This window comes from Heliangelus exortis, chromosome 13 (genome assembly GCF_036169615.1).
Source record: "Heliangelus exortis chromosome 13, bHelExo1.hap1, whole genome shotgun sequence".
Lineage (NCBI taxonomy): Eukaryota > Metazoa > Chordata > Aves > Apodiformes > Trochilidae > Heliangelus > Heliangelus exortis.
In genome coordinates this window covers 9,968,758-9,984,511 of record NC_092434.1, presented here as the reverse complement: position 1 = coordinate 9,984,511, position 15,754 = coordinate 9,968,758, and the positions used below count along the sequence as shown (strand labels likewise).

The following is a 15,754-nucleotide window of genomic DNA, read 5'->3' as shown; positions in this document are numbered from 1 at the left end:
TCTGGATCTCGGCTCTAATTGCCATTTATTTTTTATTGCTCTCACTATACTTCTCATATAATGTTTATAATAATGGGCAGGAGGGGGGGGGGAAGTGAAGAAACACCAGGAAATGGAGTGCAATTGGAGTATGTGAGATGTGGCTTTTGTCTTCTTTATCACTGTTTTCTTGTAGTACTTCCAGCTCAGATATTAATTTATCATTGAGAGTGCTGCAGAAGTGTGGTCCCTTGTATTTTATTGAAGGCTTGATCTAAGTTCCAGATGGTCACCATGTGATCAAACCAGCCATGGGCAAATAGGATATTTCTTTGTGTCTATATTTGATTTCTTTGCCAAATTCATACCTATCTAATCTTCTGCCCATAAGTCTGTATTCATTCATTCTTTAAAGAAGTGTGCAACAGCCTCGCCTCCTCATGGGCTAGAGACAATGAGGATGATTGCAAACATTCACCATATAAATGTGGTTAAAATGTGATGCTGTTGCACACAAATAATAGCTCTCCAGATCACAAAAATGTCTGTCTAAAGTTTACAGCAGAAAAAATTATTTCTCTCCTCAAGGAATGAAAGGATCTCAGCAAATATGCAATGGGGAACGCTGCTTCCAGTAAGTGCCTTGATTTTGGGGATATGAAAAACTATTTCATTATTTTTTTTCATGACAATCCGTGGAGCCCTTCTCCTTGTGGGGATCCTGTTTTAGTGCAGGAGTTTAATGGATGTAACATCCATGCCAAGTAGATGTTTCTTAATAAAAAAAAAAAAAAAAAAAAGCAAATTTCAGATTATCACAGAATTCTATATACTTCAGAAGACAAAAGTAACAATATAAAACCCTTCTTAATCATGATATGATTAAAGGATTTTTAAACCTGCCTTGTAGTCACATTTCCATTTCCTGATAAATTCTATACTTTCTTTCAAATCGCTTCACATCATAATAATACTAACTGTAAAAAATCCTTCCATTTTGACCATGTGCTATGAAAAAGATGGGGCTGGAAAGGAGAGGATTCAGGAGGCTCCAAGTTTTATCATTCTGTTCATAAAGCAGCACAGCAACCATAACTGCAGCACAGGAGAGACGCAGAGACTGTGCTGTCTGAGGTATTCTCTGCCATAAACTCCCATAATAGAAACAGATGGCAAAACCGCCTTGGAAGTAAGGGAAGTACCGTACATGCAGCTCTACCCGAACATATGAAGAGATTCAGGACTGACACATAAAGGAATGGGTTTGGAGCTCTGCCAGCGCTACTGTGCAGTGCAGCAGTTGGTGCCGGAGAGAAGGGAACCCGCGATGTTGGGTTTGCGGCTCCGGAGCGGCCTGACAGCAGGACCTTTCCCTGCACTTTAGCAGCTGTCTTGTTCTGGCTGGGATAGCAGGGATGGATCGAAAAGCTCCCGGGGTGTCTCTGGGAGCTTTCCCAGGAGCTTCCCCTGGAGATTGTTGGTGCCGGTACCACCCGGGCCTGCTGGGCCAGGCTGTGCGCTGCGAGCCAGGCTGGGCCCGGCCTTGTGTCTGAGGAGCTCGGCCAAGCCGTGTGGCCAGTGTCATACAGGGGGGAAAATGGCAAAATTGTTGTATTTATCTCTGGTATCTAGGGAAGGAAATGTCGCTTATTTCATCCGGCATTGTTTCACTGGGTCTGCTGTGAGTGAAAGGAAATATAATGTGTGCATTGCACTGGAGGGGGAGCTGAAGGTCAGGAGTGAAATATAGCTTTCTGCTGCACTTGGTCTCAGTCTGAATGTTACCTACATTATCATCAGAGCTTACTGTCGTAATGGGGAGACCTTGTCACAGCAGGGAGGTCACCTAGAAATGGGAAGAAAAATTGGGGGAGAAATACTAAATAGGATAAACTAAAAAGAGGACCAGGAGGGGCCCCAAACTTCCTTTGTATGTGTTTGAGAGCAGTAAGTTACCTGCAAAAGACATGCTTGCCCTCCAGTCCTGAAATCCCACTGTTGTTTTGGGCCTGAGGTACTGCTGTCTCCTAAATTCCTGGGATTGTTGTTACCAGCATCTTTCCCCTGGTGTACCTGGCTTTGCCTGGTGTGCTTTTGTCTTAGCTTGGATTTGTAAACTCCGATTACCTTTTGGGGGATATTCTTGGTAGAAGGAGTATGTATCAGATTGTTTTTGTTAAAAAAACACCCTGACAAAACCTTTGATATCCTGTCTGCCCCCCAACTCCATGTCAGCCCCCTGAAAGTGACTGTCCCATGGGTACAGGGCTGCAGGGAGTGTGTCTGAAGTTGTTGTCAGCTCTTCCTCACAGCCATGGGTAAAGTCTGCTTCAAAGTTTTTGGAGGTCAGAGCTGTGTTCAGCTTAATTGCAGGGAGGAAGAGATTTTAAACATTAGTGTGAAGAACTAAGTATTGCACTGGATCTGTACTGTTTGCATACCCTCCAGCCACCACCCAATTAACAGCCTAATATTTGTGCACAGCCTCTTTCATCTAAAGATGTTAAAGAGCTTTGCAAACATTAATTCACATTAATAGTTTGCTACATACAAACAAACAAACATTTCCTTAGTGCTTCCAGGCCTCTCCTCCCCCTGACATGAATTCAATCTAGTGATTTCCAAGGTGCTGTTGGGCACCCATTCTGGTACAGGGGCCACTGCCTTGGTAATAGGCAGTGAAAGTCTGAGCACTTCCAAGACCATCAGCAACCATCATGGCTGCAGCTCAACAAAACACAGAGGTCACCTTCCTGTGATTTGCCATGGTAAACCCTTATGTGCTTCTGGTCCTGCCAAAATAATGTAGATTAGGAGCTGCTGTTACTGCTAGCACGGTGGGTAATCAAGACTCCTTCACCAGGGCAAAGGCAGGAGGGTTTATGCCTCCAGGGCTGCACTGTGGAGGAGGAGGACATGCACATTTGAGGCTCAGAATGGCTTGGAGGAGATGTTGAGCTCTGGTCCATCTCAAGACCCCTACCATGGTTGGGCAGCTCTCCATCTGGAAACATGATTAGGTAGGGCTACAAAGGTAAATACCTGAAAATTAAAGTCACTGAATACGTGACATCTCCACCCTGATTTGCAATAAATCCCTCGGAAACTCATCACAATTCAGTATCTAGCAGCTAATGTTTAGAAATAAAATGTTGCTTTTCAGTCCTCAGGAAAAATGTCCAGCTCAAGGCAGGCTTTTCACAAAAAGAAAAAACAAACCAAACCAAACCAACCAACAAAAACACCAAAAATCCCCACCAACTCAAAACCAAAATATACTACCTAAATGAAAATCAGGTGTAACTGAACTCTGAATTTCAGAATTTATAGTGATAGTTTGTACATCTCTAACCCCTCTAAACCATTATGATGTTTTTTATTTTTTTGTCAGATTATGTGGGATCACTAACAAGTATTTCAGACAGGATACCAGCTGCCTTTGCACACTCACCTGGATGATGTGTATCTTTGTGGATCTTTCCTCTGGAAGGACAGTGTTCAGCCCCTGAAATTCAAAGCCAGGTACAAATGTAAGCATTAGCTCACATAAAATGCACTTTGGTTTTAGCTCGGTTGTTACTCTGACAGCTTTAGCTTCTTAAATATTGTATTTCTTTCTGACAAAGAAACTGCACTCTCATACAGAAATCACATATTTACAACATAGAATGCCTATTGATATATTCTGGTCATTTTAACTGAATTTGGAAGACTTCATAAAGTGAGAAATACAACATTTCATTACACAATTACAGCTAATTATTTTAGAAATACAGTTTAAATGCAAGTTATCTTAAATTTATTACTTATCTGACTGGAAAGATCTAAGCAAAACCTGAAAAATCATAAACCCTTCCAGAACATTATATTTTATGCAGTCCAAAATGTGACACATGGGGTCTTTAATAATTCACTGCTTGTTAACATTAAACAACTGTTAACATGCTCAAATAATTAGTTATGCTTGCTTGACATGTTTGCATCTTTAATAATTGATGCATTTATCTTAATTACTAACAGTATTATGGTCGTAATATGCATCTTTTTTCTATCTTAAAATTTTAACAAAAACTGACTTTTTGCCAAAAATGATTATCCTCTAAGTTTTAATTACTCATTGTAATTAAATTGCAAGCGGCAGTATTTTATTTAAAATATCTTTCCCAAAAAATATTTAACGGAAAAGAGGTGATTTGTTGTTTATGCATCACACTTAGTAAATATTTCATAAGTTTCATATTACCCTTTCAGAGCACATATAAAAAAACATAACATTCTTAATATAAGAGTCAATTTAAAAGCTGCAATAGAAGTCTTCATTTCCCCTCCCAAAGGTTTGCAGAAGTCACTGAATAAAGGAAGAAAAAAAAACTAACCAACCAAACAAAAAAAATTTGTTGGTGGTTGTAAATAGGATGCCCATGGTAACAGGCACCAAGGTTGCAGACACTGTGCTGCTATGTAATACATTCTCCAGTGGCATCAGTCTGACTTTAAATATAGATAAATATTAGAAGTTTTTTCATTCTCCAATGTTCTGATACAACTGTCACTTGCAGGTTGCTAATAACAATAGTGCTTTGGCTGTAATCATTTATTTATTGCAATGCTGATAGAGATAGAGATGAGCTTTGTGTCAGCCAATTTAAAAAGATCATGTTTTCAAGGCCTTTCCATTGGTAATACAGGCTTTTTCTGGTCCTGAAACATAGTGAAGTCAATTACCACTCCTGGGGAATTGCAAAACTTGTTAATAGTGTCAAAGCATTCAGCAGCATCCATGTTCTGGGGCGTGGTTGTGTTCCTTCCCAAGTGACCCACAAAGATACTCAAAAAGACATCAGCATGTTATTGGCAGGAAAAAGTTCATTTCAGAGACAAAAGTATTGCCCAAAATTTTAGAAATAAAACCCCCAAAACTGTGAGATGCAATTTCACACCAACACAGAATGAATGTCAGGGCTTCATTTAGTAAGTGACCAATGAGAGCCCAGCTTGTCTCTCAAGTAGGTGGCTTGGTGGCTTCTGAGGAGCTAATATTTGAACCCTGAACCAAAGTCAGACAAAGCACTGCACTTTAATGGCAAAATGTGCCTGGGAAGTAGATCTGGTATAACACTTTTCTGCAGGTAACTTGGTAAACCTAAGGTGCAGAAAAGTCCTGCATGCCAGGGTAAGGAGAGCATGACCAGATTCCAGAGTGCCTCTTCCAAGCCACCAGCTTGCACATCTTCTTGCAGAAGGATTTGCCCCAAATAGGACCCTTTTCCAGAGAAACAGCTTGAGGGGTCAGATGGAGAAGAATGCTGAACTCTGCCCTTGAGCTCTGTGTGGATACACTGCCTGCTTTCTCAAGTATCTGGGGGCTTTCCTGCCTGCAGTAAACAAAACTCGGATACTTAATCTGCCAGTAGAACCTGTGGTCTTTCAGCTTCTGCAACAGCAACAAAACAGCAGTGAAAATTTGAACCTATGGAGAAAATAAGATACAGAGCAAAAGGGATATGGTGCTTAGTCCCAAAACATGGAAGTGGCTGGGGTAAAGCTGGGGCCCTGCTTGCTGTGGTGCCCAGTATTGGGTGGCACACGTCCACTGTGTTCATGTAGGAAGGGCTTACACACATGACTTCCAGCCTTCTAACTCCTGCTTCTTGATTCACTTTATGCTTTCAATCTACCTTGTCTTTTCTGACAGAAGGCTCTCACTATTACAAAGTCCTCATGTCCTTGACACAGTGTTCTTCAAAAAAAGCAATTTCTAGTGTGATTTTAGAGTTAAATAAAAATTTACACATCACAGATCTATTAATCATTTTTCCCTTCTGTGGATGTATCTTCAGATTTCAGTGATTGATTTATGTGGCCAGATGGGTGCATTTGTTTCCTGCTGTCTTTCAGTCCAGCAGAATCCGTGCATGCTGTGTAGTACTGTAGGCTTGAACTTTCGCTAAAGATGTACTACTGTACCTAAATTCCAAGTATTATTCCCTCTTTGGAACAACTGGGATTTGAATGGGAATCCTTTGGACGTGGCATAAATTGAGTTTTTACCTCTCAGTTAGTAAAGCAACCATTCCTTTCATCTTTAATAGGAAAATTTCAATATGGCAGAAGGAGATGATCTACACATCCTTCAGGTTTTTGTTCCAAACACCTTTGCATTTTCTGTCACTGCACAATGTGTACAAGCTCATTAGATGAAGCCAGAAATAAGGGGTTATCATAGAAGTTTACTGCAAAGCCCTGTAGTCTGCATGTGCATTTACATTGACATACGCTAACATCATGAAAAGTATTTCTATATGGTACTGTAGGGTCAGTATTCCCAGATTAAAGAACCATGAGAAAAAGACCATGAAGACCTGGGATGGGTTCTGTGGAAAGAGCTGAAACTGGAATAGAGTGGAAGGAGTAGTTTGATTCTCAACAATGTTGTATGCAAGGGCATGTGCAGATATAAAATGTCTTCCTGGTCTCAGCTGAATATGAATCTTTATCCAGGTGATGCAAACACTTCTGATTACAAGTCCTTTCTGATAGAGCAGTTAAAGTCCCAGAAGCAGCTGGTTCTCAATGACCAAGTGGGTGGGTAGGAAAGGGAAATCCAAACCACTACTTCTGCTGAGGGACCAGGCTCAAAAATTCACATGGGAGAGAGATCTCCCAACAGCCCAGGTGGACTTCACTAGGCACCAGAAAGTCTCACCATGACATGTGAAGTCACAAGAAATTATCTTCAAAGGCTGCCCAGTCAAGGAGGGATTTTTTGCTTCTGTCTACAATTAAAAAATAACCTCTTCTGGTTTATAATTCGGGGATGCTTTTCAAGCCCTGGTGGTGTGTTAGGGAGGGGCCCATAGAACTACCCCAGGAAAAAGACTGTGGCCAAGCAGTAGCAGGTGTTTGGGTGAGAGCATTGCTGTGGTGTGACAGTGTTTTATGTTTCAGACTTCTGCCATCCATTTCTGTTCATTTTCTGTCTTCATAGGATGTTAATTTCTAGCTTTCTCAGTTTTATGCCTTGACGTTGTCTACAGCTCTAACCTAGATTTGCTAAAAGCATGTGAAAGGCTGGCCTGAGCACGGTTCTCTTGCAGAGGGCTCTTCTCTGGCACTCTGCTTCAAAGCAGAAATCTCCATTAGAAATTAAGGAGCAATGCCATGAGCTAACCTCTGCTATGGGGACTCTTCAACCCTTCTGAGCTGGCATATTTTGCACTTCATTTCTTAATTTTTAAATCCAAATGTTCAGAAAAGAGTTTGCCTACAGCTATACCCAACTCCATGATATCTTCTCTTTACTGCCCTTAAAGTTGTTCTTCTCGGGACCTGCAGAAGCTGGCAGGGGACATGCTGACCCTCCCATGTGATTCCCCAAGAACACGTCCTCTTGGGACCAGTTCCTCCCACTGCTCATGGTCACAAATGGTTTGGCCAGAATTCCTGGTTATGCCCATGTTCACTGATGTGGGTGTGGAGGGCAAAGAGCTCCTTATGAGCTTCCCATAGACATTCAAAAGCTCGAATGTGGAGAGCAGAAGGTGGAGGAGTGGCAGGCAAGGGTGGAATAGGCACTGGTGTGTATAGATGTATTTCCAGAAGAGGGCTTAGCTTTCAGAAACTATTGTCTGAACAAATGTGGATACTTCCCTATGAACTCTGTTATTTGCAAAATATATATATATGAATTTTACAGTATTTTCAACATTAATGTGTTCATGTTTATGACCCAGAATATTTCACCTGTGAGTTAAATTCTTCCTAGCTCACTCAGGGTTTTGACATTTGTAAGCCTTTGCTTGCTCTAGGAGTGTTTTTTTGTGGCTTATATCAGTTCAAGGTGTCCCCTTATATGCTTAAAAAACAACAAAAAAAAAACAACCAAACCCAAAACCAAACTTCCTTTCCATTTATTCAGAATTATTATTTAAAATCTGAAATTAGCATTCTGCACTTTGGTTCTGACTGAACCATTACATTTTATACTAAAAGAGTTTAGCTAATTTTAAATTATTAAACCCCACTGGCTGCATGAAGCAAGCCTCCTTAAGCAAGTTTCTGTAGTTCATGTACATTCCAATCAACTACTATTGCAAATTTAATTCAGAACACTTCTCCTATGTTGCTTTTATCTTTGTATACAAAGCTGTTTTTATTCTGGGTTCCACTCTCCAGTCTAAGAAGTTAAGCAGCATTTGAACAGACTAACAGGAGCATACAGAGCAACCTGTCCTGGGCAACACAGTATTACAAAGCAAAGACACAGAATATCACAGAAATAATTGTAAGTGTTTTTTTCTGAAGGAAAAATTTAAAAGTCCATGGTATAAACTTGCTTACATAGGAAAGTATTTTTTTTTTGCCAACAATATGTATTTACTTTGCATTTTCAAAAACTATATCTTATTTAATTTTTTCCGTGTCATAAAATAATTCTATTTTTATTTTGAAAGACATTTGCTTCCATTGGTTACTTGGCGTGACTTAGGTAAAATTCCAACTTTTGCACAAATGAATAATGATAATTTCTTTGGGCATTTAACTATAGAAACCATCACAAAGATAATTAACTGTCTGAGAGAGCAGCATCAAGTAGGTGAGAAGGTCTTTGCACAGGTGAGATGTAATACACAGTCTTAAAGCACACAGTTAAGAAGCCTTTCTGACTGCAAAGGAGCACATTTGAAATTAAAATAATGTAGGCAAAATTGGACAGAGCAGAATGGAAAATATCATTACTTTTGTCTTAAAACAGAAGTTACACTTCAAGGGCAGCGTGGCTATCTAGCAATATGCAGCATCTTAAAGCACTTCTGTTGCTGTGACTTCAGGTGAAATTTGCTGCAAGCTATAGATCTGCTTTAATTATTTTTTTAATCTGCAGACTATGATCGTTTACATGCATTGCTAATTCATTTGTCTCCTGAAACTTGAGCTGAGGAGTTTGGGTTTAACAGATTTATCAAGTGAAACAATTGAGCTAATATCACATTAATTTAATTAACTTTAATTTTAAATTACTTGCTAGAGACCTAAAAAATGTAACAACTCCAAGACATTTCAGCAGAGAGCTGCAGCTTTGTTGTACACTCTTGTCTTCGTAGTGAGAAAACATCTTGTTAACATCAAAGACCCCAAACACTTTTAAAGAAGAGTGTTTTGTTTATACACTAACATTTGCCTTGATTGCCTTACTGGCATTATGGAGGTGAAAGAAAACTTTAGAAGAGCTGGCTAGGGGGCTGATATAATTTTAATATCTTCACTGCTCTGTGAAGATCTCATTCAAACACATGTAGCACTGATATTTTGTCTTGTCTTTAGAACACTCACAGGGAATTGCTTGTAGGCTGGGATCACAGGTCTGCCCACCTCCTGGCCAGCACCCGTTTTGGGACAGCTGGTGCAAGGTGAGGACATGTGTTATTGGTAAATAAGCACCAGGCTGGAATGTGATACTGGTCCCAGGAAGGATGGCAAACGTGGCACTTATTCTTTCATCAATTTTTTTTTTTAAAGATAAAAATAGCCTGGGAAAAGTACTGATAAAAATTCTGACAGCTGTTCAGCTGTCCCATAATTGGTTGAAATTTTAATGGCAACTGCTAGATACACATCTAAATATTTTTATACACAGATGTGAACATAAGTAGTCTAAAGTGGCAGATTGTTCTGTCTGACAGAAAACTAGGTGCACTAAATATTTTAAGAGAATATAGTCTTTCAGTTTACAGGGGCAAGCCAGAAAAAATAACATGGCCATAAATCCACATGTGGACACGGCCAGGAAGATAAAGAGAAGAAGGCTGTATAAAATCAGCAGATTCTTTGTACCCATTTTGCATCATACACACATATTAAATAGTAATAGTACGGTATGAATATTCATCTATGTTTAATATTCATTGATATACAGAAGTTTAGACCTGATCCCTTAACTTTTGGTGCCAAACCCAATGTTCAAATGGTTATGCTGCCATTGTTTCTGCAAAACATTTACATTTGTCTGCTGTAAAACAGGCTGAATGGCACCAAAGAGTGTCGTGTTTAGTTTTAAAATGCCACAAATAACAGATTTATGGATTTTTCTAAATACATTATTTTAGCTTGACAGCATTAATCATTCATGCTTCCTTCTTTCATTTTTCTACCTGCAATGGATTATTGAAACAGAAAATAACAACGGGAAAGGCTACAAGCAGTATCAAAATGTCAAGTTTGTAGTTACAGTTGTATGTGCGTAGACAGGGTCAAGAGCCTCAATTATTTGTATATGTACACAGTGGTACTACATGAAAGGTTATGTCACCTGCAGCTATTTTCTTGCAGATTTAAATAGGACTGATATTCAGCTCCACAGTCAGCCACTGACATGGAACATAGAATTGTAAAATACTATGAACTCTTATGTCAGGACCTAAAATATGAACTGGGTGATTGCAAGGTGTAGCTGTGGGCAATCCTATGTATTGCAGTGTAAGTCCTTTAAATTACTTTGTGTTATCCCTGACCTGTTCTTTTCATTTAAGCATAAGCCAGAAACAACATGGAAGTTTTTTCTAGGGAGAAGGAAACCCCTTGATATTGCCTATTTTTTGCAGTAGTGTTTGCTTGGGTTTTAACTCTTCTAATGTGAGGGTGGGGGTTGTATTGGGTTTTGTGGGTTGTTTTTTGTTTTGTGTTTTTTTTAATGTTCCATATATCCACAAATCCACTCAGGTAAGATAATTTTTAAAAATCCAAGAGCATGTCTTGCACATTAATGAAGTGCACGTCTTATATCAAAACTGACAGCAGCATTATTTGGAGTAGGATATGTTATGGAGCTAATCAGTGTATTTTCACAGTAGAGGGAGGAAAGGAGCTAATCAGTAGATTTTTTCCTGGTGATTTGCTTATTTGAGTTATAGTTATAAAACCAGAAAAAATATTAGTATGAAGTTTTCTTGACCCATATCCTTATGGGTAATAGTTACCCTTTTGAAAGGTCAGCACAAGACTGACAGCTTAGAAAAGTCTTATTTTGGGAGAAATGATTGGTATAAAGATACTCTGTATCTTTAAAGCAACTTAGTAAAGCAGCAGTAATAATTGAAGAAATCAGGAGACTTGTACATCACTGATGTATGACAGCATGAGGGACAGAGTTAAGGTTGTGAATTCAAATTCAGCATTTACATTTATGAATTCTTGAGAGTAACTTACTGCTTCCATATCTTTAGATTTTAATGACAGAAAAAAAATGTGTTATTCAAGGCCCAGTAGTATTTATGTACTGTTAATCCTGCTTTGATTTAAATTATTTATAGCTAATGATATAATTAGCACTGGGAAAGAACTATCTTACCAGACAAGAATATTTCAAAGAACAAATAAATAAATGACCAGACATTAATATCTCTAGACAGGTATCACAAAGCACACACACACATATATATATCTATATATATATGTATATACATATATATATAGATATATATGTTGAATTAATAAAATTATAATTTCAAACTTACTTTGAGACCTATCATTCACTTAGTGGCCTTGCTAATGCATCTTGTCAGTTTTTACAGTTCTGTCACTAGAAAATTCTGTTCCTTTTAGCTTTTTATGAAATCTTAAAATACAGATTTCACTGTCTCAAAGTACACTGAAAGTAAATTAAGGCATTAAGTATTGCTGAATGAATATGTTTTTCAGAACTTACTACTAAATGCTATTACATACTAAAAAGTTTGATCCTTGCTTTCTGGGAGGAAAAGGATGTTGCATTGCCTCTGAAGCAGGGCATGGCCATCACGTAACATACCCTCAGCTCCATAGGTTTTCCTTTTTGTCATTTTGGAATGTGCCCCCTTGACACTCAATCTCTAGAGTCATCTCATTCAATTATAAGAGATAACTGATTTAATAAGTGCTAATTCTTCTGCAGAAAATTTTCATGTGCACACACATCCCTATATCCACACATGGAGGCATTCATAATGCAGAATTTAATAGCAATTCCAGAGAAATAACTTTGAGCTGCTTAACTGAAATAGCAACAATATGAAAATCCTGAGGATTTCTGCTAACAAATCCAGCAGTGGAAATAACACCTGTGTCAGAATATCCAGGTGGAGTTTGCAAGTGTTAGAACTATAGTTAAGTATATTTGGTCATCAAACATAAGGGAAGGAGAATATGATCAGAGAGAGGACTGTGTGAGAGGGAGTCATGGGCTCTCAGTCTGTCTTCCCAAGAGAGATGCCTTCAAAATGTGAAGTGTCTCTGGCAAAACTGTCTCCTGGGGAAGAGTTCCTCCTTGGAGTACTGAAGTAAGCCCTGGGACACTGCATCACATGGGGCTGGGACAGTCAGGGCAGGGAGCACTCAGTCCATGGGATGGGTCTTGAGGTGGGTGCTCTCTGGTGGGTAACTTGGCTCTACACTGACTGTCTGGAAAAAAATTATAATGAGATATATTTTGCCCATGTTTTATTTCCTTTTCCTCTACCTCTTCTGCAATAGCAGGTTCCATGATTCACATTAAAAATATTTTAATGCCAGGGCAATATTGATTGACCATGAAGAAATCTGCTTATGTTAGTCAGTATACTCTAAGTAATAATATAAGTGAATGTTTTAAAGTCACTTTGAATCAGTCCCTTTTTCCTGGTCCAATCCATCTGTATCCAGTTAGAAAAGACTCCTCCAAGGCAAGTTATCCGTGGGTTCATCCCAATTCCCCTCTTTAGATCCTGTAAACAAATGCAATCAGTGGCTATTTAACATTTTTATTACACAAATTCCAACATGCAATAGAACATCACTGGGTACAGCTGATCATGGTGTGCATTTCAGATGTATTCTCTTTTTGTCAAAAAAAACCCTTAAGCCATATTCTAATAACTGAGTGTAAGATATAATTGGTAAGAAGCATCACATTCAACGACCAGGAGGAAAATCTCTGTAGTGCTTTTCATTGCTCCTGTTTTCATATAAAGTAACCACCAGACATTTCAGTTCCTTCAAGGAAAACCAATCCATGTCTCCTGTGATAACCCAAACGTGCAGACATGCTGATAAATAAGATAGTTTGCAATTCTTTTATTACTGTATTCTATGACAAGATAAAATAAACAGTATTTTGTGGAACATTACAACTTATAACAAAGCTAAGCTACTGTCCAAGGATGCTGAAAAATTCCAGTATAAATACACTTTATTTTCAGCTGGCTCATGGATGATTAGGGCATCCCAACACTTTGACAATTTTCATATAATACTATGAAGAATATCATGATTTTTCCTTCATCTTACTGCTGCTGCCAGCTCAATACATCTTTTTTTTCTAGTAAAAATTATACAAATCTATGGTTTTTACTCTTCTCATACACCATAAATCCTCAAGATAGTTTTCATACATGCTAACTACGATCTTTCTTTCTCCCCCCCCCCTGCCCCAGCCTCTGCCTGGAATTCAACCAGCAAAATCTCAGATATATTGCACAGAAGACAAGTGGAACATAAGGAAACATCAGTTTAGTGAGATTTGAGTAATTTCTATTTATAAATATCTACCTGTATTTCTTTTATATACACAATAGTGAAAGATCAGGGGAAGGTTGGGTCATCAACTGGCATCTGTTTCACTGCATGAGATGTCCCAAGAGAATAATATTTACTGAACAAACATGAGTTACATGATGGACCATAATGTAGAGCTTTCAAATTGTCTTGGCAGCTGTTCACCTGTTGAATAGCTCTGTGACTTTCTGAGGAATTATTTGCTTGATCCTGTCATGGCAGAAGAAAGAATCTTGATATACACAAAAAGCCATCTATGCTTTTCTCTTTAATAATCTCCCTTCACAATATACTCATTTATGAAGCCTGACTTTACTGATGAGAAGGGACAGGCAGATCTTTGCCCTTAAGAGTTTGTCTCTGCCTTTGTTTTAGCAGACTTTCTTTGGGTTAGACCTCTGATTTTTCCTGCTCTGCTTATCCTCAGGATATTTCCATAGCTCCCTGGGCCTCCCAGCAGCCCAAGCCTCTGTTAGAAGGGAGGCACAAGAAGTAACACCCAAAACCTGTGTGCTGTGTCCATCCCTCCCCATGATGCTTTCCGCTGACCAGGTTTCCATCCAGCTGTTCATCCCAGGAGACCTGGCCATGGGGACTCACCCCCAGCCTCCATCCAAACTGCTGCTGGTGGGAGAGTTTGCTGGGGTCCCTGCCTTGCCCTTTGGGGCACTGGGGAGGAAATTCCAACTATAAATTAAAAGTTCTTGAAAAGCCAGAGATCTCATGAAAGGTCATTTCCTTGGTGTTCTTTTCTGCTCTGCTCCTTTCTAATTTTACCCCCTGTAGCATAAATTTTTATGAGGAAAGGCTAGCAAATGAAGTAAATATATGTTGTGTGTGTTCCACTGTCTGCTGTTCTCTCTGTTTTGTTATTATCCATAGGAGTTTACTCTCATTTTAAAATTCCGTTTATTGCCCTCCTACGCTTCATCTCTGAATTTGCTTTTTATGTGCTCTGATTATTTGGGCAATAAAGCTTTCTTTGTGTGTGGGTCAGGGTTTTTGGCATAACAAGAAATGTAGTTTCTTGTAGCCTATACCAGCAAGAATTTTTTTTCATACAAGGCATAGTTACTATGTTTTGAAAAACAAACAAGTGAAACCATTAAAGGGCAAAATCCCTCAACCAGAGGGCTTGTTGCAGTGAGTGTTATGCACGCAGATTATCTTAAATTCAAAAAGCATTCAGAGCACAAAACATACTTGATTTTTTTTATTTTTTTTTTTTTGTGCTCTAAAGATTAAATCCAGATTAAATGCAGAAGATTGAAGCAAAACTTCCAGTGAAGAGAGATTTGCTCTTTTAGTTCATCCTTGCAGATGAGCTGTGTAAAATCCTCAGGGATGATAATCAGAGTCCAAAAAGCTCATAGAGGTCATTTTGCAGGACCAAGACTGAGGCTATGCTTGATATACTGTGGTGAACTTTCTGAAAGGCTCATAAAACTTTCTTTTGTGCCTAATCGTGTTGTGCATCCAAATTAATTCATAAATTAGGTACATACATCTAATTGACTTAAAACATGGAAACTGTATGTAGGAGAATCTAAACAATTGTATTTATAATTTTGACAAGTAGTTGTGTTTTATTCTCTTAGCTGTGACTTAGGACATACTGTTGTTCTTTGTTTCGAGCAAGTAACTGAAGTGTTAGTTAGATTTTCTTTCCATTTTCTTAGAACTCCCCAAGGTCTGTAGTTTTCTTTGAGGAAACTGTTGCCATTAAATATGCTGTATGTCAATGCAGCAGTGAGGTGGTTAATTTTGACTGAATATTATGCTATATAACCACTTGGCATTTAACTTGAAAAATGACTTTCTGCTTCACCTGTCAGCAGCCCAGTTCTCATCAAATAAGTGAGTGAGAAAAATTTTTAAATTTCAATTTCCTGATGCTATTAGACACTACTTCTTCCATACTTAAACAGTTTAGCAGTGCATGTACATGTTTTGGTATTCATGCCATGCATCACACTACATGCTATTACAATAGCTTTTTTGTTTAAAGGGTAAAGAGATGCATGGATCTTTATCTTGGGGTTAGGAAAATGTATTGCAGGAACATGGCCAATCAGGTTTCTGAATAACTTTGTAACATAGTACCATAACCCTGGTGCAGTGCAAGGAATTTAAAATACGAGGTGACTACGACTCCACAGAAATAAAGCATTCTAGGTGGAGACAGCACACACAGTAATCTTGTACTGTG

General features: G+C 38.7%; 1 long non-coding RNA gene across 1 annotated transcript; it reads left to right on the top strand.

Annotated features, from left to right (window-relative positions):
* The first annotated feature begins 2,104 nt into the window (after positions 1 to 2,104).
* On the top strand, positions 2,105 to 14,394 carry LOC139801862 (uncharacterized). The gene is made up of 3 exons (XR_011728371.1): positions 2,105 to 3,501; positions 8,126 to 8,263; positions 13,425 to 14,394. It is a non-coding gene; the product is annotated as an uncharacterized lncRNA (long non-coding RNA).
* The last annotated feature ends 1,360 nt before the right edge of the window (positions 14,395 to 15,754 follow it).